At 39.1% G+C, this 20,770-nt stretch overlaps 1 long non-coding RNA gene across 1 annotated transcript in view; it reads right to left on the reverse strand.

Moving 5' to 3' along the window:
• Positions 1–4,987: 4,987 nt before the first annotated feature.
• LOC102165694 (uncharacterized) overlaps positions 4,988–20,770 on the reverse strand; it is a 134,763-nt gene continuing 118,980 nt past the window's right edge. The window contains exons 14-15 of the long non-coding RNA XR_014820108.1: positions 7,085–7,211; positions 4,988–5,823 (exon numbers count right to left, since the gene is read on the reverse strand). This is a non-coding gene — a long non-coding RNA (uncharacterized LOC102165694). The remainder of the gene's footprint in view (positions 5,824–7,084; positions 7,212–20,770) is intronic.

Consider the following 20,770-nt stretch of genomic DNA (forward strand, 5'->3'; position numbering starts at 1 on the left):
CTGTCCATTTCTTCTAGGTTGTCCATTTTTTTGGCATACAGGTGCTCATAGTAGTCTCTCATGATCCCTTGTATTTCTGCAGTGTCAGTTGTAACTTTTTTTTCATTTCTAATTTTATTGATTTGAATCCTCTCCCTTTTTTCTTGATGAGTCTAGCTAATGGTTTATCAATTTTGTTGATCTTTCAAAGAACCAACTTTTTGTTTCATTGATCTTTCTACTCTTTCCTTCATCTCTATGTCATTAATTTCTGCTCTAATTTTTATGATTTCTTTCCTTCTACTAAGGTTGGGCTTTGTCTGTTCTTCCTTCTCTAGATGTTTAAGGTGTAAGGTTAGGTCATTTATTTGCATTTTCTTCTTTTCTAAGATTTCATTGTTATAAACTTCCCTCTCAGAACTACTTTTGTTGTGCTCCATAGGTTTTGGTTTTTTGTATCTTCATTTTCATTTTTCTCTCAGTATCTTTTAATTTCTCCTTTGATTTCTTCAAAGATCCATTGGTTGTTCAGTAGCATATTGTTTAGCTTCTGAGAGTTTGTGTTTTTTGCTGTGTTTTTTTTTATAGTTTATTTCTAGTCTCATAGCATTGTGATTAGAAAATGCTTGAAATAATTTCAATTTTTTTAAAATCTGTGAAGGCTTGATCTGTGGCCCAAGATGTCATCTATCCTGGAGAATGTTTTGTGTGCACTTGAGAAGAAAGTATATTCTGCTGCTTTGAGATGAAAAGTTCTAGAGATATCAGTTAAGTCTATTTGGTCTAGTGTATCATTTAAGGCTTGTGTTTCCTTGCTGATTTTCTGTCTGAATGATCGGTCCATTGCTGTAAGTGGGGTGTTAAAGTCCCCCACTATTATTGTGTTACTCTCAGTGTATCCTTTTATGGATGTTAGCAGTTGCCCTATATATTGTGCTGCTCCTATGTTGGATGCATATATGTTTAAACTTGTTATTTCTCCTTCTTGTATTGATCCTTTGATCATTATGTAATGTCTTTGTCTATTGTGACCTTCTTTATTTTAAAATCTATTTTGTCTGATATGAGTATTGCTACTCCTGCTTTTCTGTAATCATTAGCATGTAATATTTTATTCTGTCTCCTCACTTTAAGTCTGTATGTGTCCTTAGATAGACAGCATATATATGGGTCTTGCTTTTGAATCAATTCAGCTAGTCTTTTTCTTTTAGTTAGAGCTTTTAATCCATTTACATTCAATGTAATTATGGATAAGTATGTATTTGTTGTCATTTACTTAAAAAAATTGGGGGGGAGGGGATTGCTATTTTGGGTCTTTTTTGTTCCCTTCCTCTTTTTGTTGTCTTGTGATTTGCTGGCCATGTTTAGTGTTATGTTTGGCTTGGTTTTTCTTTTTTATATATGTGACCATTATAGTTATTTGACTAACAGTTCCCCTTATATTATGATATATCCATCTATATGTGTGCAGAATTGTTTCATCTTGCTGGTCTCTTAATTTCAAATGCATTTTCAATGTTCTGCATTTGTACTCTCCACATCTCATGCTTGCTAGTTTAGATATCATATTTGTCAGTGGCTGATATCCTACTTTTAAATTATCTTTGCCTTTACCAGTGAGCTTCTTCACTTTTAATATTCTTATTTCTAATTGTGGCTTTTGCTTTTCTGCTTGGGTAAATTCCTTTAGGAGTTGATATAGAGCTGGTTTTGAGGTGCTGAATTCTCTTAGCTTTTGCTTGTCTGTGAAGCTTTTGATCTTTCCATCAAATCTGAATGAGAGATTTTCTGGATAAAGTATTATTGGTTCTAGGTCCCTCCTTTTCATCACCTCAAATATATTTTGCCACTCCCTCTGGCTTATAGATTTTCTCTGAGAGATCAGCTGTTATCCTTATGGGAATTCCCTTATATGTGATTTATTGCTCTTCCTTTGTGTCTCTTAATATTTTTTCTTTAAACTTAATTTTTCTCAGTTTGATTATTATTTATCTTGCTGTATTTCTTCTGGGGTTTATTTGTATGAAATTCTCTGTGCTCCTTCCTCTTGAGTGAGTGTTTCCTTTCCCATATTTGGGAAATTTTCAATTATAATCTCTTCAAATATTTTCTCTGGCATTTTTCTCTCTCTTTTCCTTCTGGAACCCCTTATGATGCAAATGTTGGTACATTTATGTTGTCCCAGATGTCTCTTAGATTCTCCTCAGTTTTTTTCATTCGTTTTTCTTTATTCTTTTCTGTAGCAGTGATTTCCATCACCCTGTCTTCCACCTCACTTATTCGTTCTTCTGCTTCCATTAACCTGCTAACCTGCTAACCTCTCGAAAGCTTCAGGGGTGGGGGGCTTCTCCCTACTTGTTGCTCACAGGCTCTCTCTGTAGCTGCACGATGTGTGTTTCTGGTGATCCCTCCCCTGCCTTGCTGATGGTAGGAGTGTTCTCTGTAGCCCTGAAGATTGGAATGTGGGTTAATGGGCTTCCTCTGGCTACCTTGGCATCAAAGAGTGCCACTGACATGAGCCTTCGCAGTGCCACTGGAAGGGGTCCTATATCTTATGCTTTTCGCTGGTCGGACAGTCCACAGCTCTGTCAGAAAGAGGGCACCAGCAGCCCTCTTGTGGGAATGAGCATTGCAGCCAGCAGCTTTTCTGGTGCTGCTGTGCTGGCCAGAGCTTCTGCAGATTCTCTGGGAGGAGCCGAGGTGCCTGTGTTTTCCCTGGTCAACAGGGAGAGGGACCATCAGCCCTCTTATGGGAATGGGTGCTGCTGCACTGGAATGAGCCTCTGCAGATTCTCTGGGAAGAGCTGAGACATCTTTGTTTACCTCTCTTTTCCCTGCTCATGCAGGTCATTGCTTTTGCAGGAAGTGGACGCTGCCACCAGCAGCTTCTCTGGCACTGTCCTGCTGGTCAGAGCCTTTTCAGATTCTCTGGGTGGAGGCAAAGCACCTGTGTTTTCCCAGATCTCCTGGAGACTGAGTGCTTGCCGTCACTGCCAGCAGCTTTTCTGGTGCAGGTTGGGTTTCAGTAGCACGGGGCCCTTACCAGCAGGAACCAGGAACTTGTTTTTTCCCCAGGTGGCTACTCCACCTGCTCCAAGAAGTCTGTAGCCCTAAAGGTGGGATGCATCCCAGCTGTTGCTATGCTGCCACTTTGGGCAAGTGGTTCCTGAGCTCAGGTAGGCAGTGTTCTGCAGCTTGAGAAAGCAGGTATAGGTAACAAGGCTGTAGTGGCAGAACCCCCCCTTCCCTCCAGCACCCCCAAACAATGGTATCTAGTCTCTAAGCCCATCTGGGTTGCCTCTGCTTAGACACTTTCCATTGTGGTCACCCTACATTCTGGTCCCTCCAGGCTGTTTCCGCATCACCAACCCGTTTTTTTCACCACATAGCCGGCCCCAGCTCCCTCAATGGGTCTGATCTCTAAGGCCAAAGTTTTGCTTCCCAACACCTGCTGGTGCCTGCCTACAGTTGCCCATTGCTCGTAGCACTATTTGTGGAGGACTGTCTTCTTAACTGCTTCAGATGATTTGTTTAGAGTTCCTCCTGCATTTTTGGCTAATCTTGTTGCTGATGGGAGAACTTCCCAAGGTGCAGGAGTTATTCCTCTTTCCAGCTCCCTCCTGGGAGAGCAGGTCCCATCTCATTTCCTCTTGCTTCTTTTTCTCTTGTTCTTCGTCTTTCTTTTTTCTTATGTCCTCTCTGGTTTTGTAATGTTTTTCTTGTTCTATCATAATCTTGAGGTCTTTTGTCAGTTTTTCACAAATTTCCTATGTGAACTGGTCCACATGCAGTTGTATTTTTGATGTATTTATGGGAGTAGATAAGCCTTATGTCCTGCTACTCTGCCATCTTAGACCTCCCTGAGTGCATTTTCAAACAAAGAAAAAATAATGCCCTTAATTTTTTACCATTCTAAATAAACTACCTATACATCTCATTACCAAAATAAATCGACACTTAGACTAATACAAAATTTCAAATGCCCTGTTTCTAATACCAAACGTCAATGAGTGGAAAATAATTTATTTTAAAAAGCATGTATTTCAATAAATGTCTTTTCCTATGAGAAGACATTAGAAAACCATGACTAGGGGTCAGATTTTGACACTCATTTGTCTGTTTGCTGTAAATGTGAAAGCTAAAAAGGGCTGACCAATGTTTTTAACTGGCAATTCAAAGACCAAAAACAGCATAGTCAATGGTGATGTCATTTTCTAAGCTAATGAAAAATATTCTAATAGTTTTAAACAACATTAAATGTAACATCCCTTCAATTTACACATCAGGCACATTCCTGGAAAATTCCTACACATCTACACATTAAAACAAAAACAGAAACCCACTTTGTGTTTACAAATAACATTGAATTCGATTCTGGGCTCAGGAATGACCATAGATGTGAGAGGTTTAAGAGGAAAGTAGAATGGAGGATAATTATTTTTTTCTAGAGGACTCTTCTGTGCATGAAGAGCATCTAGCATCACTGTCCCATTAAAGGCCTAATATCTTCTTCAACCCCTCTAACTAATGAACACAGCTCCATAGGTTTTGAAAATGCTTCTAGGGGAAGATACTATACTGGGAATCACTGGCTCAAGAGTCTAAAACAAGAGGCAGGTGAAAAAAGACACTGGAGATGGTTATAATCAGCAGATTTAGGATGAAGTTAGGAATTATAAGATTTGCTAATGATTTGATGTGGCGTGTGAGGGAAAGAGAGGAGTCAAGGACAATTCCAGGTATTTCAGCCCAAGAAATTTGGAGAATGGAGTTGCTGCATCCAGAGGTGAAATCCCTCATTGGCTGTAATTACAGCATCTCTTTCATGTACGGTCATCATGAGGCTACTTGGAAGGCCTTTTCTGACAAAAATATTTCCTCACCAATACTTAGTGACTGGAGATACTAGAAGCCTTGTTAATTATGGCAAATATCTTGTAAACTACAGCGCATTAGATTAAAAATCCCCACAATAACATCCCTTTAGTATTTAGTAGAAGGAAGAATATCAAGGGGTGGTATATTTTAATGGTAAAGAATTAAAGTGCTAGAGGTTCACTTCCAAAGGAAAAACCAGTCAGTTAAGGTCTGCATGAGGGCTGAGAATTGAAATTGACACTGAGGCTGAAAATGTGGAAAGGAAGATAGAAAGGAAAAGTGGCTGGAGCATGATGACAGATTTTGTTGGCTTCATTATTTTGCCTAAGATTATCACAGTCAGTGATGTACCCATGCCCACCTGACATATGACGGCTAAGTTTCACTGAGCACCAACCCATCTCCAATGCAAGAAAAATAACTAGGTCGACTTCAAATCAGGAAACACAGGGAAAAATGTCTCAGTTTCTCCCATGAGCCTGAGAACAGATGGGGCTCCCATCCACTTTTTAAGGATAACAGGATACAGTCACAGGCTGTTGTAAATCATGACGTAGTTGCCCATGAAATCCTGAGTGGGTGTCTTTCCCCTTTAGATCAACGTGGCTCACTGAATTCTTCCTTGATCTCCCCACCTTCCCTGACCAAGCTGCTAACATACCAAAGGAGAGAAGATAGCCCAGGAAAGTCTCTGGGTCTATTACTGTACTCCGTCCCCGCAAGTCATATTCCTCAGTGTAAACTTGAATGAGAGACAGGAAGAGAAGCCAGTGTTTTCATTTGAGTGTTATCTCAATCCTTTCATATACAGAATACTCTCCAATAATCCACGATGTTATTTCTCAGAACACTTGAAAACAAAATTTGCTTTCCTTTCACTTTCACTGGGTCAGTGTGATTTAGATTAACAATATTAGTTGCAAAACGGGACTCCTTGTCCATGAGACAACTCCGGGCTCGAACCAGCTATGATGAAAAACAGAAAAAAAAAACGTCTATTACCCTCTCTCAAACATGGAAAATGTGTGATTTTGCGATGGTTTATATCCTGTACTACTGTTTGACAAGCATGATGTCAAACCGCATTAAATATTAATTTGTATAATGCAGTAGTCATATAAAACTAGGCATAACACACAGCAGGGGAAATTGCATTTTCTTATTGTTAAGACTATTGTTACAGTCTTCTGGTACCTCACGCTGTCATCTTACTTAGTAGATTGATGTTTATTTCCCCAGCACACACCGACTGCCATCAATAGCATTACCAACTTGTCTCCTGTTATGTTGCCCTCAGAACTAGTAAATCTTGCCGACCGAGAAAGGGTCTTTAGATTCAAGAGATATTCGTAATCTCCTGACATGAATTTAATCAAAATGCAGAAATGACATGCGAAGGCTTGCTTCTGGCAAACACAGTTTACATTAAACCTAAGCAAAGCTTTGGTCTTGATCTATAACTCATTTTATGATGTAGGACCAGGGATAAGCTAACTTCAAATGTTATTTTCCTTTGTTTTCACATATGCAGTCTGTACAAATGAAAGTCTCAGCTCTCTCCCCAAGTCTCACTGAAAAAGGGTATTTGTGGCATCCCTGTTGCGGCTCAGCAGGTTAAGAACCCAGCTAGTATCCATGAGGATGCGGGTTTGATCCCTGGTCGGGCACAGGGGGTTAAGGATCCAACATTGCTACAAGCTGCAGTGTAGGTCACAGATGTGGCTCCGATCTAGCATTGCAGTAGCTGTGGCATAGGCCTGCAGTTGCGGCTCCAATTTGACCCCTCGCCTGGGAACTTCCATATGGCTGCACATGCAGCCATAAAAAGAAAAAAAGAAGAAGAAGAAGGGTATTTGTCAAATAGGCCCTTTCCCTTTCCCCAAGTCATTCCAGATTTACTCTTTAATCTGCTTGTTCTTGTCACAAGCTGTGAAACTATAAGTTTGATTTCCTTTTTCCAGAATACCCATGACATTTTTCTACAAAAACTTAGAGTGATTGAAAACAGATTATTCAAAGGCAATGTCTTTCTCCCTCTTTTATTTTTTTTTCCATTCTTCTCTCCTTTTTCTTGGCTGTCAGTATGTATTCACATCCACACAGCCCCTCTTACTACTCCCACACCCTCCCAAAGACTTGCCTCAGTTGTGCTTCCGTGGAAGCTCATCTGCAGACTTTCAGCTGATGACTAGCAATAAAACCAGAAGGAGATGGTGAGAAAGGTTACCAGATAAAATGTGCTATCCTATTTCCCTTCCTGTTTCCTGCATCCTCCATGCCCAACCGTAGCCTTTCTTGGTCTTCGTTTCTCTTTTAGAAGTCATCTCAGTCTGGGGCTCATTCTTAGTTCAAACCTAAGCAAAGAGGAAGCATAGAGAACAGATACGGAATTTCAGAAACTCAGAGGGAAGTGGTTTACTTTGATATCTTTGTTTAAAAACATGGTCATGTTGCAGGGATAGGAAGGTAGAGCATCAGGAAGGAAATTCTGGAATTAAGGACCGTGAAAATGTGTAGTGAGAAATGCCTCATGAGTTGCCTAATTCCACCCGTATTTGGAGGGATCAGAGGTATGCTCTCTCTTTTGTGCCAAAGCTAAACCTTATGGTTTCAAATGGCTACAATAACTCCTATTTTCAATTTCCCTAGAGAAAAAAAAAAATTTACTTTATTCTACCCATGATTCACATTCTCACCTAGATTTTTGCATCGACTAAAGATAACATTTTTCTTACTTATCCCACTTCTGCAAATGTCTTATTGTCTCACAGACACATTATATGCTGCAGAGCAGTGGATCTGAACCATGGTACATTCCTGAGCAAGACACACTTTCAAGACTGGAGCTCTTCCTTTCTAAAAGCTACCTGGAGATGTTGATAGTCATTTATACCTTCTGTTGAAAATCAAAGATACCACTGGTTCTGTGTTGTACAAGTTCACATATTTAAAACTAAATATTTCTGCATTTATTCCCATTTTATTGCACTCTTCTTATACTAACAAAATTACAAAAATTTTGACTCATTTATTTGGAATCATTTGCTAGCCCATTATTCCCTTTTAAAAAAATTGGCGTATTTCAATGTTACTTCAAACAAATTCCTCCCAGATATAAAAATGGACTTAGAAATTCAAAAGCCACATTGGAAGTTTTAATCCTCTAAACTGAGGAATCTTGAGTTGACCAGCAAATCTTCCCATGATAGGCTGTGAAATATACTAATCACAGGCCGCTGGCACAGTGGACATTCAGTAAATAACAATTGAGGAAGCTGAAAATGTGTTACTCTAGGTGGAGCCTCTAGTTTTAAATAACCATTTTCAAAACTACACCTTAAAAATGTCATGAGCATAAACAATATTTATGAGTGACAGGTCTCTTCATACCTTTCAAACAAGTGATTTAGTTTTGGCAGACAATTCTGGGTCCCCAGTATTTGGGTTTTCATTTTCAAAGTCCAATATAAGAACAGGAAAACACCTTACATATGTTTTACTACTGCCAATCAGAATGTTAAGTTAAAATTTAAATAGAAATTCAATACATCTATATCAGAAAAAATTAAAAGAAAATAAATCAAGAAACATGAATTGGTGAAATAATTTAAATGGAATAAAGTTAGCAATACTGAAATTACAGACAGACCAATGGAAAATGCTTTGCTAGCAGGGCAATAATGGAGTGTGAGAGTCATAGCATCTTCACACTGGTATCTGAACTAAGGACCACAGCTCATAAACATTCATCAGAAAAGCAGGTCTGGGTTACAGTACAGGGAAATTACCATATTTTATCCTTAATAAAACTCTTGGACAATTTACAAAATTAAGTTGTGAAATCTTATTTAAAACCTCAAGGATACATTTAAGAATGATTATAGTAGTTCAGCCAGTTTGCTGTGAGTTGAAGTAGAGCCTCCTACTTTGAACTCTGAATTTCTGCGTCTTCTGGTGTGGAACAGCTCATCACGTGTGTTTCTCTAAAGTCAAGCGATGACTCCATTTCTTTATGCTACTAGCAAATTAATATTTTTTCAATATCAAAACAAAGTTAAAATGATGGTTTTTTCTGAAATCCCTAGGAATGTTAAAGAGAACTACACTAGATGTGTTACATGTCTGTTACACAACTCAGCTTTACAATTATCACAATGATTGCATTAGAAAATAACCAGCCTACTGTTCTATAAGGGGGGGGGGGAGATACGTATTAAATGCCTAACGGATCAACTGAAAAATATTTTAGTTTCTCTTCTCCTCCACACAACGATTTCTAAATTAAACAGTATTCCTGATGATCTCTGATGTTCTAGATGATGATGCATTTTTAGAGTAAAAGAGTAAAAGAGGTTTTTTTTTTTTTCTTCACATGAAATTCAACATCTAGATTATGTCATTCATTCCCTTTTTGGTATTCCAGTACGGACCGTGGGAGAAACTGTTGCCTTGACAATGACACTGACTGTACTAGACAAGTAGTGGCCTCTATTTCAGGTATAAAAAGGAAGTACATATACAGAACATCTAACAAAACAGCCACAATGCTTATGTCAAAAGATTTAAGCACTTGGAGATTAAGTATCCAGCCATTGTTCTGAAGAGACTTAAATTGTGTATGAAAATGAAAGAGGTGGAATTCCCATTGTGGCTCGGTGGAAGCAAATCCAGTTGGTATCCATGAGGATGCGGGTTCAGGCCCTGGCCTCGCTCAGTGGGTTAAGGATCCCATGTTGTTGTGGCTGAGGTGTAGGCCAGCAGCGGTAGCTCCTATTCAACCGCTAGCCTGGGAACTTTCATATGCTGCTAGGTGCAGCCCTTAAAAGCTAAGAAAGAAAGAAAAAATAAAAGAAAGAAAGATTTTATTTAGGAAATTTTTCAGTTTTTTTAATTTTTGAATCTTTATTTTTTAAGAAATAAACCTATAATAATTGTCAGCACAGAGAATGGAAGGAATGCATAGAAACTCGTTTGAAAACCATAACTCTGGTTCATTGGGCAACAGCGCTCCCTAAGTTTAAGAAATAGACTCCAAACCAAAATTAAAAGTAGACCCCTAAAAAAATCCAATCATCAATGTTATCTTTTGGGTTCAAGGCATCAATTTTGAAAACTGTTCTAGTAAATAATTTAAATAATTTCTGTGTTGTATCAGAAGAATTTTAATAAAATAATGTAGTATTATTATTATGAGATCTGATTATGGCACCAACAGTATATCTTTTGAAAGCAAAAGATTGTCCAATTAAATGTCTTTCTAAAGAACTGATTTTTTGAAACCTCAGGAAAATTTTATATTGATAAATCACACACCGTGTTTCATATTAAGGCATCCTGCTACACACACACACACACACACACACACACACACACACACACTTCACATAAAACAGGGTCTGTATCATGTTATTTGTGCCTTTGCAATATTCCTCCAGTGCTGTGTTCTCCTTTGTTAACTGTGCAAATAACTGAAATATTCTTTTCCCCACTCCTTGTCTACTTGATAAAGTCACAGACATTCTTCACAATTCAGCCAATTGATTCTTTCGCTATGAAGCAGAACCTAAACTCTTCAGAACTACAGGCAGGACCATAGATACCCTCAGCCCCCCTTCCTCGGTTTCCTGTGCTCCTGTTGTGTTTCCTATGGGACCCTGAAATGTGTTCTAGGAGAAGGCATGTAAGAAAATGGCAAAAGGGTTTATCAGTTAGGATTCCAGATATATGACTTATGAATTTATTAGCAGTGTAACCTTAATCAAAACATTTTCCAAGTTCATGATTTTCTTTTCTGTGGAAAGGTTCATTTGTGCTGTATATTAGATTCCAGATATAAGTGATATCATATAGTATTTGTCTTTTTCTGACTTACTTCACTCAGTATGAGAGTCTCTAGTTCCAGGGAGATGGGGAGGGAGTGGGATGGACTGGGAGCTTGGGGTTAATAGTTGCAGACTCTTGCCTTCGGAATTGATTAGCAATGAGATCCTGCTGTGTAGCACTGAGAACTATGTCTAGTCATTTATGATGGAGCATGATAATGTGAGAAAAAAGAATGTATACATGTATATGTAACTGGGTCCCCATGCTGTACAGTAGAAAAAAAAATAAAAGGAAAAAAACAAAAACAAAACATTTAATCTTCTGAACTTCAGTTTCTTCCTTTTAGGTAGAGCTAATTGTGCCTACTTTACAGGTTACACTGATGGTTCAGTGAGTTCATGTGTGTAAAGTACATCATGCAGCATCTCTCCTGAGGGAAACAGTTATCATGACAATGATGAGGATGAAGAGAAGGATGATGACACACCCTCTCCAGACTGTGGGGTCTTTGCATCTTGATGACTTAAAGTAAGCTTCAGTGATCTTATCTCCAGGGCCTAGGAAATACTACATTGCAGATTAGCAACAAGTCTTTGTTAAATTTAAAAACTATCAGGAGTTCCCACTGTGGCGCAGTGGTTAACGAATCTGACTAGGAACCATGAGGTTGCAGGTTCGATCCCTGGCCTTGCTCAGCGGATTAAGGATCCGATGTTGCCGAGCTGTGGTGTAGGTTGCAGACGCGGCTCGGATCCCACATTGCAGTGGCTGTGGCATAGGCCAGTGGCTACAGCTCAAATTCGACCCCTAGCCTGGGAACCTCCATATGCTGTGGGAGCGGCCCAAGAAATGGCAAAAAGACAAAAAAAAAAAAAATTAAAACTATCAGTAGCTGCTCAGGAGATGATGTGTAACAAATAAGAAAAAAGTGTAAGAGCTCAGGGATCCTCTCTTATACCACAACCCGCTAAGTGTACAGATAATACCTGTGCCTCTTTGTGTCACCTTGTAGGATTCAAGACTTAGAGAAATGGAGCAAATGCTGATATGCTGTCTACTGCTTTGCGGGAGTAATAAAGTCCTTTGCCTCTGTCACACGAGTCTTGTGGCTTTTACCAGTATCCATGAAACTGCAGTGGGTCAACTTATTTACTTGCAAGTAACGTGAAAAATCTGAGATTCTTTATAGTTCTTAACACAATTCCACTTTAAACCTCATTTATTCGGTTACTAACCCTTTTCCAGAGCAGGAAAGCCTAAACTTATATTGTAAATAGTTAGAATTGTGCAAAAATATGTAATTCACTCACTAAACCAAAAAAACAAAAAACAGGACTTAGTAAATTTATACTCAATAATTTTTACTTACTTTACCATTTTGGAATTTTTTCCTGAAATAAAAGTTTAGCATGGAAAATATCAGTGAATAAAAAATTATATAATTAATATAAAATATAGTATTAAAGATAAAAATACACAAAAATATCAGAGACTGTATATTTACTCTATATTTTTCAATCTTTTTACACTACTAAATCAATTTCTTAATTCCATACTTCAAAAATCAAATGCATACGTTTTTCTAAACATCAATAATGCACATTCCAGCATGAAAGGCTCATTAAGATAATATTCTTCCTCATAATGGTACAAATGCCAATAATGGATGTTAGAAATATTGTAACAAAATTACCACAATTTATCTTTCGCCAGTTTAAATAAACATTTTGATAAGTTAAATCTCTTAAGGGGTGGTCTTAGGAAGAGGAGTCAATGCAGATTCAGCCTACTCATTTGAAGATTGCTGGTTCAGGGCCTTTACTGTGACAGATACTTAGTAAAGCAGTCATTATTAAATCTGGTTTCTGGGTTGAATCGATAGTCATTGATAAAATGCCTTCAAAAGAACATGTATCATTTTGTGCAATTTTGAAAGTGCTGCTTGTGATAATGTAACAGTGTCTTTAACCTTTTGGGAGGAAAAACTAAGTGCATTATTGTCCCTATAATGACAGGAATGGCAGTCATTAAACTGTATTTGTAGAAGACCAAACCTATTTTTTCCCATTGACAGCTCAATATCAACACAATTACTTTGCTTTGGAGAAAATAAAAGTTGACTTCAGAATGTCAAAGCCCAGAAATAGTTAATCTCTAAAAGCAAGTGTTTTTCCCTCTGAGACTTAATTTCAAAACTAGTTTAGGGCATTGTAAAGAATTCTCTCAGGCATCACACACACACACACACACACACACACACACACACGCACACACACGGATGGAAAGGCACACATTTATAGCGGTAGATTTACTAGTTAAATACACTAATAGTTCAAAGGTACAAGTTATATGGACAAATGCAGCTGAAAGGTATTAAGCTTCATATTAACAGCTAGATGTATATAACCAATACTTTTTAAAGGTTTTTAATAAACACATGGCTGCTATAGGATGAAACAAGAAAGACAAATCTGAAATTCTTAATCATAGTAGTTTAAAACTGTGTATTTTTTTTTTGTACTGGAAACTGTTTTTTGATAACAGAAAATATTTCCAAAGAAATTTAAACTCAGTCAATATATCACTGCTTTTATGTGTAGATATATAAATATGTGTGTGCATATACACATAATTGTGAGGTTTAATATGTAAAATCAATTGGGGGAGGAGACTTAGAAAAGCCTTAGCCTGGTTTTTTAATCCCAAGAAGTTCCATACAAGTTACGCTAAAGCCCTGCACTTACTGTTCATCCTTTCTTTCCATGTTATTTTGGACACTGAGCATCTGTGACCTAAATGCACAGACCCTTGATCAGATTCCTTTGTAGTTTAGGAATCTTACTGAATTTTCTCTTTATCCCATTTGCTTAAATTTATTACAAAATGAAATACTGCTGGAGTCAATACAGGAGTGATGTAAAAGCAACTGACTAACCGGGAAAAGCAAAATTTTCCTCAGTCCCAAAGTATTAAATTTGATAATTATCTAGACTAGAATTATTCAAGAATTATAATTTTCTGTCTTCAGTTAAGAGCTTGCCAATCAATCCTAGCTAAGAGAAAAAGATCCTTTAAAAAGAAACATGATATTATTTTTAGGAAGGCAATATGATGTGATGATTATATATTTGGTATAGGCTTTGATGTTAAAGAAACAAAAATGGATCTGAATCCACTCATTATCTGTGTGAGCTGGAAGTTACTTAACTCGTCTAAGCTTCAGGGGAAAAGAAACTATTTAGAATCGAAAGTGCCTCTTGGCCCTCTGCCATTAGGAAGTTGTCAGGCTACTAGAGGGAGGTATCATTCATATTAAAGGGAAAATGCATTTTTAAACCTCTCCATTCAACCTTCCTGTGGCTAAGAGGGAATGGGATAGGAAAGGACTAACCTTTTCAAAATCTTCGCTAGTTCTCTGATGTGTCTGGGTGACACCAGGAGTGGATGACCGTGTCTTCAGCAAGAACGTAAATACAGTTGAGAGTATGCAAGTGCCCGTCCAGAGTCTAGTTAGAGGAAGTGAGATTGTTCTGGCTGATATTATCAGGGCATTTAACTTCATAAGAAAGCCCCAGTGGAGGGTACCACAAAGAGGGAGAAACATGAGGTGTGAAAGTTAAGGGACGAAGCAGCAGATTGGAAAGGGCAATTTTTAAAGTGTTTAGAGCCTATAAAATAAGATGTCCCATAAGAAATTTGGTATGGTAAGAAGCCTCACAGAAATAATGATGTCTAATATCCAATTTTAAGTTGATATCCTAAATTTCCTGCAATATAAGCCTTGTCCAAAGTGGAGATGACGTTGTTACAGCACACGGTGGACACCTGCCAGTTGATTTTGCCATGCTCCTTCAGCCGACTTCCAATTTCAAGCACATCTGCGGTGGACAGTTCTGAGCGAGCCTAGACATACAGATCAGTGTCCCCCCTGTATGTATGTACCCCTTTCTTTGGACATCCTGTCCCAGAGCCTTCTCTTGTACTTCAGGAGTCATTCATCCAAACTCAGTCCAGTCCTGGAAATGTGTCGTGTGATTAAGTGTGCCTGGCCATGCCAGCCTTCAGCCATTAGGGGCAGGAAAGGGCAAAGAGCTGCCCAGCTTCCTGCCCCGGGAGGGAGGCATCTAGGGGCATGGTTCTCAGGGGGGCTTCTGAGGGATGCAGCCCTCACTGCTAACAACAGCAACACCAGTGGCACACCTCCCACAGCCTTTCCTCCCTCTGTGCCCTACACCACCTCACTTCCCTTGCTCTTCCTGCCTGGGAACACCTTCCCAATAGACTCCCAGGGCCTTACCCATCCACGACTCTGCTTTCAGCAGATTCCAAACCAAGATGCTTTGTGGAAACTTTAATGGACAGAGGAAAAGAGGCTAAGCGCCCTCTCTGAACCACTGCAGAGCTGAGAGGGCCAACAGGCTGGGGGAGAGAGAAAGCCAGGACACAACAAGGACTCCAAGCAGGGACTTTGAGGGGCCCAGCATTTCTGTGGGAAGTGTGACAAGAGACTTGAGCCCATCTTATTTATATCTCATATGACAGGACAACCTTAACTAACTTCTAGTTAAATAGCAGGCTCACAATAAGTGGAAGAAAATTAATTTAGTAAAACTGATGGTAAGAATTTTGCATTCTGAACCCCTTCGTTGCTGTCAAGATCTTCAATTTTTAGATTCTATTGAAATGCATAACTTGTCAGGTCTAACTTTTAGTGAGACATTCATCAATTAGCAAGGGGCACATGTTGAATCTCAGTGCCATTCTCTGACTTAATGACAATCTGTCTTTCAAAACTTACCTTTTCCTGAAACTCCCATTCATGTACTATATTTGAACCAAATGATTACCTGTGTACACCTTGCATCTTGACATTCTCTATGCTTGTGATATTCTTTATTATCATCTGCTTTTTCCCCCTGAACCTAGCCATCTTTCCAGGCCGGCCTTAAATAACATGCCGTTCATAAAGCCTCCTGAAGCATCCCAGCATGTATCTATATGTTTCATAGTAGCCACTTACCTCTTGGTATAGTTATTTACAGCGTTTGCCTTCTCCCACCTCACTGGACAACATTTATGTCCCATTCATCTTTTACTCCCATATTTGGGATTTCTGTGTAGAGCTGAAGTGTGGACTTGACTTCTTACTCTTCATTATGATGCTGGCTAAAATTTTACTGAGGAAGGTGTTTCTGCCAGGCTTTCTTATTGACTTTCAAATTTCCATGTGCCCCATTGCACAATTCACCATTTCATATATACTTTTCTGAAGCCTCCTTCTGACCCTTCTCCCTTAAGTGAATACCTACCTGTTACAACATTTTGCTTTCACTCGGATTCTCTTAATGTTTTCTAATTCATAAGGTAAACATACAAGCCAGTTTGCCCAGAGCATCTCTGGTTTCAGCCTGTTGTACAGGTGTAATTGTAGGATCCCTTTTTACTCTCAGAATTTTCCAGGTTTGGAGGATAAATTATATAGTCACCTTATTTATGCAGCTTTCATGCTTTGTTGCTTTTCCTTCTCTTCTGTGCTTTACGTATTCCCACACTGCATTGCATCTTGTACATTCACTATTGCAGAATATATAATATTTTTTAAGTGAGGGAAATTGTCATATAAAATGATGTAACGTAATCAGTTTGCTATAGGCATATGGAAAGACTTTCCTGTGACCAACATTATAAGTGTCTGAGCACTATTAAGTCTGAAAAGCGGACACAAACCAGAATGGGTGGGAAGAGAAATTGCATTTGGCACATCTTCAAAAACATCATTTCAGGAAGAAAAATCCAATTCAATTTTCAGAATGACTGGTTAAACCAATCCATGACAGGTCTATATAATCAATATCTACTGCCACTTACCTTGGCAGCATTCCTGGAGAGATCATTTTCCAAAATTGTCCTCTTCTCAGCCACTTTCCATTGTGTTTTATGTAAATTATTTTGGCTTGTCTACTGTGTCCTTTTTTTTTTTTTTTTTTTTTGCCTCTACTACAATAAAGAATTTAACCAATGTATTGCATGAAGTACGAAAGAATAGATATTTTGCAATACCTGTATGCATTTTATTTCTTCGAATAGTCAACTTTAATATTATTTTCAATGTTACAAGAGACAGGTCAAAGTATTTTCCCATTTTCAGAGTTCTTGTAGATAATCCTAATCCAGCACTAACACCAATCCTTTTTATCACTGTTATCTATCCACTTTTGCAAATTGCCATGTGAAATTCTGCCCCACCACAGCTGGAACAGCATTAGACATTTCCCATGAAAGAATCACCGTGTCTCTGGTCAGCAGAACCCTTGGCAGAAGACACAGCCATTGGTTAAGGAACTTTTGGTATTCTCCCAGATCACATCTGATAAGTGCCCTCTGTCAAAGGATAAGCACCTTTAATTTGGGCCCATGAAAGAAAAGCAGAACAGGAACTGCTTGACTTCACCCACTTAAATACCTCTCAGAACCCTCATCAGCTTCCCCCTGCATTGAGAACAAAATAGAAACCTAGAACCCTGGCAGACAAGTTCGTGGTGTATGGTCTGGCTGCTCGACTCCAGCCCCATCTCATCGCTTCTCTCCTACATTGGCCACCATGTTCCAGCCACCCTGGCCTTGTTCCTGTTGCTAAAAAATCCCTTACCCTTCTCTTCCCAGAAGGCACTGCTCTCTGCCCTTCAGGTAACAAGCTCGTTCTCATGCTTCAGTTCTCAGCTCAAGTAACACCCCCCAGAGAGACCTCCTCTGACTACACCACGTAAGAATTCCTCCAGTTAGTTCCCTCCGTTGCCCTCTTAATCTCTCCATAGTTCCTATCAGAGTTAATTTTCCTATATGTTTGCTTATTTATTTGTTGTCTGTCTACTTATTAGGGACGGTGTCTATCATTTTCTACTCTAACACCCCCAGCGTCTCGCATAAATGGGTGGTCAATGAATGTTTGATACCTGAAGGACAGCCCTAAACAAGACTGATAGAGGCAGTGTTTCTCTGGTATCATTTTATCTGCCTCCATTTCTGCTGGTATCTAGCAACTCTCCAGCAAGCTATCAATTCCCACTAAGTCATTGGATCTCAACCTTGGTTGCTGGAAGCAAAGAATTAAAGCAGCTAACCTCTGACCCATGGGGAAAGAGAGTAGGATGAGCAAGGAAAGGGGCTCCTGAGGGGGATGAAGAGAAAGCAGATGACATTGACATTGTTTAATCCTATGTCAAATGGACTTCCAGATAAATAGACCAATAGTGCTTTTAATAGGAGAAAAAACTTTTTCCTTTGAAATGCCCTTAGTAGCTACTTATAGTAAAAGGGAACTAGCATCCATAAGCCATGAATAATGCTACATGTGCTTTATCACATCTAAAATATATCTGCTAGATAATTTGAATACCTCACCATGGGAGGTGATTCCTATAACTCTTACATGCAAGTCTCAATCTATTATTCTGAGTAAAGAGAGCATGTCCATCAAGGGAAGACAAGACATGGGAGTCATTCTTAAGTACTCTTTGCTCCATCTGAGCCTCTTGATGGCTTATTTGATTGAAATTATTTAGTAAAACTTAATGCTGTGTAGAATCTCTGATGTATGAGAATCTGATTTGACTATCCAGTCATGGTGTTAGCTTAGCTATGAATTAGAATTCCATGGGGAGTTTAAAAAATACTCATGTTCAAAAATTCATGGTGGAGGGAAAAGGAAAAGAATCTGCTGAAGTGGTTTTTTGTTGTTTTTTTTCTATTATTTAATCCTGGCCTGGGAAATAAAAATGTAACCAAAATGTAACCAAAGAGCTTCAGGTGACACCAGTTGCCGTGGATTGAAGAGTGGGCCCCAAAAGATTAGTCTATGTCCAACTCCAGCAAGCTGTTGTCTGTGTCAGCTCGGGCTGCCATAACAAATCAACACAGACCTGGTGGCTTAGACAACAGACATTTGCAGTCTTTAGAAAAGGTGCCACTGGACTCAGGTCCTGATCAGAACCCTCTTTCTGGTTTGTAGTTGGCTGCCTTCTAGCTGTATCTTCACCTGGTAGAGATCGAGAGGCAACCTCTCTAGGGTCTCAGCTTACAAGGGTCCCATTGTGGGGACTCCACTCTCGTGATCTTATCTAAGATTAATCATGCCCTAAAGGCCCCACTTCCAGATGCCATCATGTTGGAGGTGAAGGCTTCAGATGCGAATTTGGTGGGGGAGGGGGTCGGTGAGGGAAACAGGATTCAGTTCATAGTACCTGTAAACTTACTTGGGGGAAAAAAAGGTCTCTGTGGATATTAAAGATCTTGAAAAGAGACCTTTTTGGATTATCCAGGTGGGCCCTAAGTCCAAAGGCAGGTGTCTTTTTAAGAGAAAGGCAGAGGGAGATCAAACACATGGAGGAAAAGGCCAGGCACACACAAAGGAAGAGACTGGAGTTACGTAGGGTCAAGCCAGGGAACACCTTTAGCCAACAAAGGTAGAAGAGATAAGGACAGGGCCTCCCTCAGAGCCATCAGGGGCAGCACAGCCCTGCTGACACCTTACTTCTGGCATCTGGAATAACTAAAAATAAATTTATTGTGAGACAATAAATTTTTATTTTAAGCCCCAAACAAACAAACAAACAAACCAAAACAGTGCTCAGATTCCACCCCTCCTATCCAATTAAATCTCTATCTTCTGGGAGTGAAGTCCTGACACTGCTGTTGTTTAAAGCCCCTGAGGTAGTAACTCTGCCATGTAATCAAAGCTGAGGAGCTCAAACTTAAAGTATTTCCCCTTTCAGAGTTATTATCATTTTAGTGAGGGTTTTTTTTTATTCTGAAGGACCAAAAATATTCTTGACCGTCTAAAAAATTAATGTCTGATGGCAGATTATTTATATCAGGGAATGTATCAGAAATTAAGCATAGTGTCAACGTGTATCAGAGACTTCTGGATCTGTTAAAATCTGTCATCACTTCCACTATGACTGGAAAATTATTTTTTAAAAGAAATTTGAAAAATAGGCTGAAAGGCATTATGAAACAATGGAGCAATTTTATTTCTTGATATTGCACTAAAGATAATCATTCTAAATTAGCCTGTGGTGTAACATCCAAAAGCTGGGCGTTTTACTTCTTTTCTGTTATAAATTCCTATAGTTTTTCTTTCCCAGCCTATTCCCCTGATCAATAGTGAATAAATCTACTTTACCAAGTGAACTAAAGCAGCAAAATAATCATAGTCTTCCAAGGAAAGAGAGACAGGTCATCTAACCCCAGTCCTTCCATTTGAACCTGCCATCAGAAGGCAGTGAAGAAGGGTGCTTTTTCATCTTAATTTCTCAAGAAAAGAATTAGTCCTCCATACTATTAAATTGGCTTCATCCTCAAAGAACAAATGAGAGATGAACTGCACTGAGCAAAGGGGCATCGCGACACTTGGAAAGCCATTTGCTGCAACAGGAAATCAATGTAAAGCAGTCTTACAACATTGCATGACATTAAATGTCTATAATCATTTTCTTCTGCCTAACTTGTCGAGCTGTGTTCTGCCAGCATTCTCCCTCTATAATCTCTCCCTAGGAAAGCTCATCTTCTTGCACAACCGCAGGGATCACTTAGGAACTAATAGCTCTCAAATCGCCATCTCTCTCCCTGACATCCCTTCTTAGCCCCAGAGGCTGTGTGGTGCAGTGGCTAAGAAAGTAATACAGGCTTTAGAGTCAGACTGTGTTCAACTCCCAGCCACCACCCACAGGTCGAATTACTTATCTTCAATAAGCCTCACTTTCATCATCCTTAAATTGAGAAAAATGCATATAGCTCAGTGCCTGGCAACAAGTACTTGGGAAATGTTGTATCTGCTATAATTATTATCATTAGGCCTGTCCACGCAGATGTCCCAGGAATACCTCAAATGCAAAACTGCTCAAAATCGAATTCATTATTTCCCCCAGGTGCATGATTCAACTCCGTGAGCTCTACCGTATTTAATAAAACCATCATCCTACCAATTAGGCAGCCCCCGGGAATCCTTTTGTTATTCTTCCCTCTTCCCCATTTCCCACTTACTTTTGGCGGCCACATCTTGTTGCTCTACCTCTGCAGTGACTCATTAATC

The sequence above is a fragment of the Sus scrofa genome, chromosome 11 (assembly GCF_054392235.1).
Source record: "Sus scrofa isolate SSC_HxYL_T2T_F1_AM1 chromosome 11, Sscrofa_HxYL_maternal_Yorkshire_Landrace_v2.0, whole genome shotgun sequence".
Classification (NCBI taxonomy): domain Eukaryota; kingdom Metazoa; phylum Chordata; class Mammalia; order Artiodactyla; family Suidae; genus Sus; species Sus scrofa.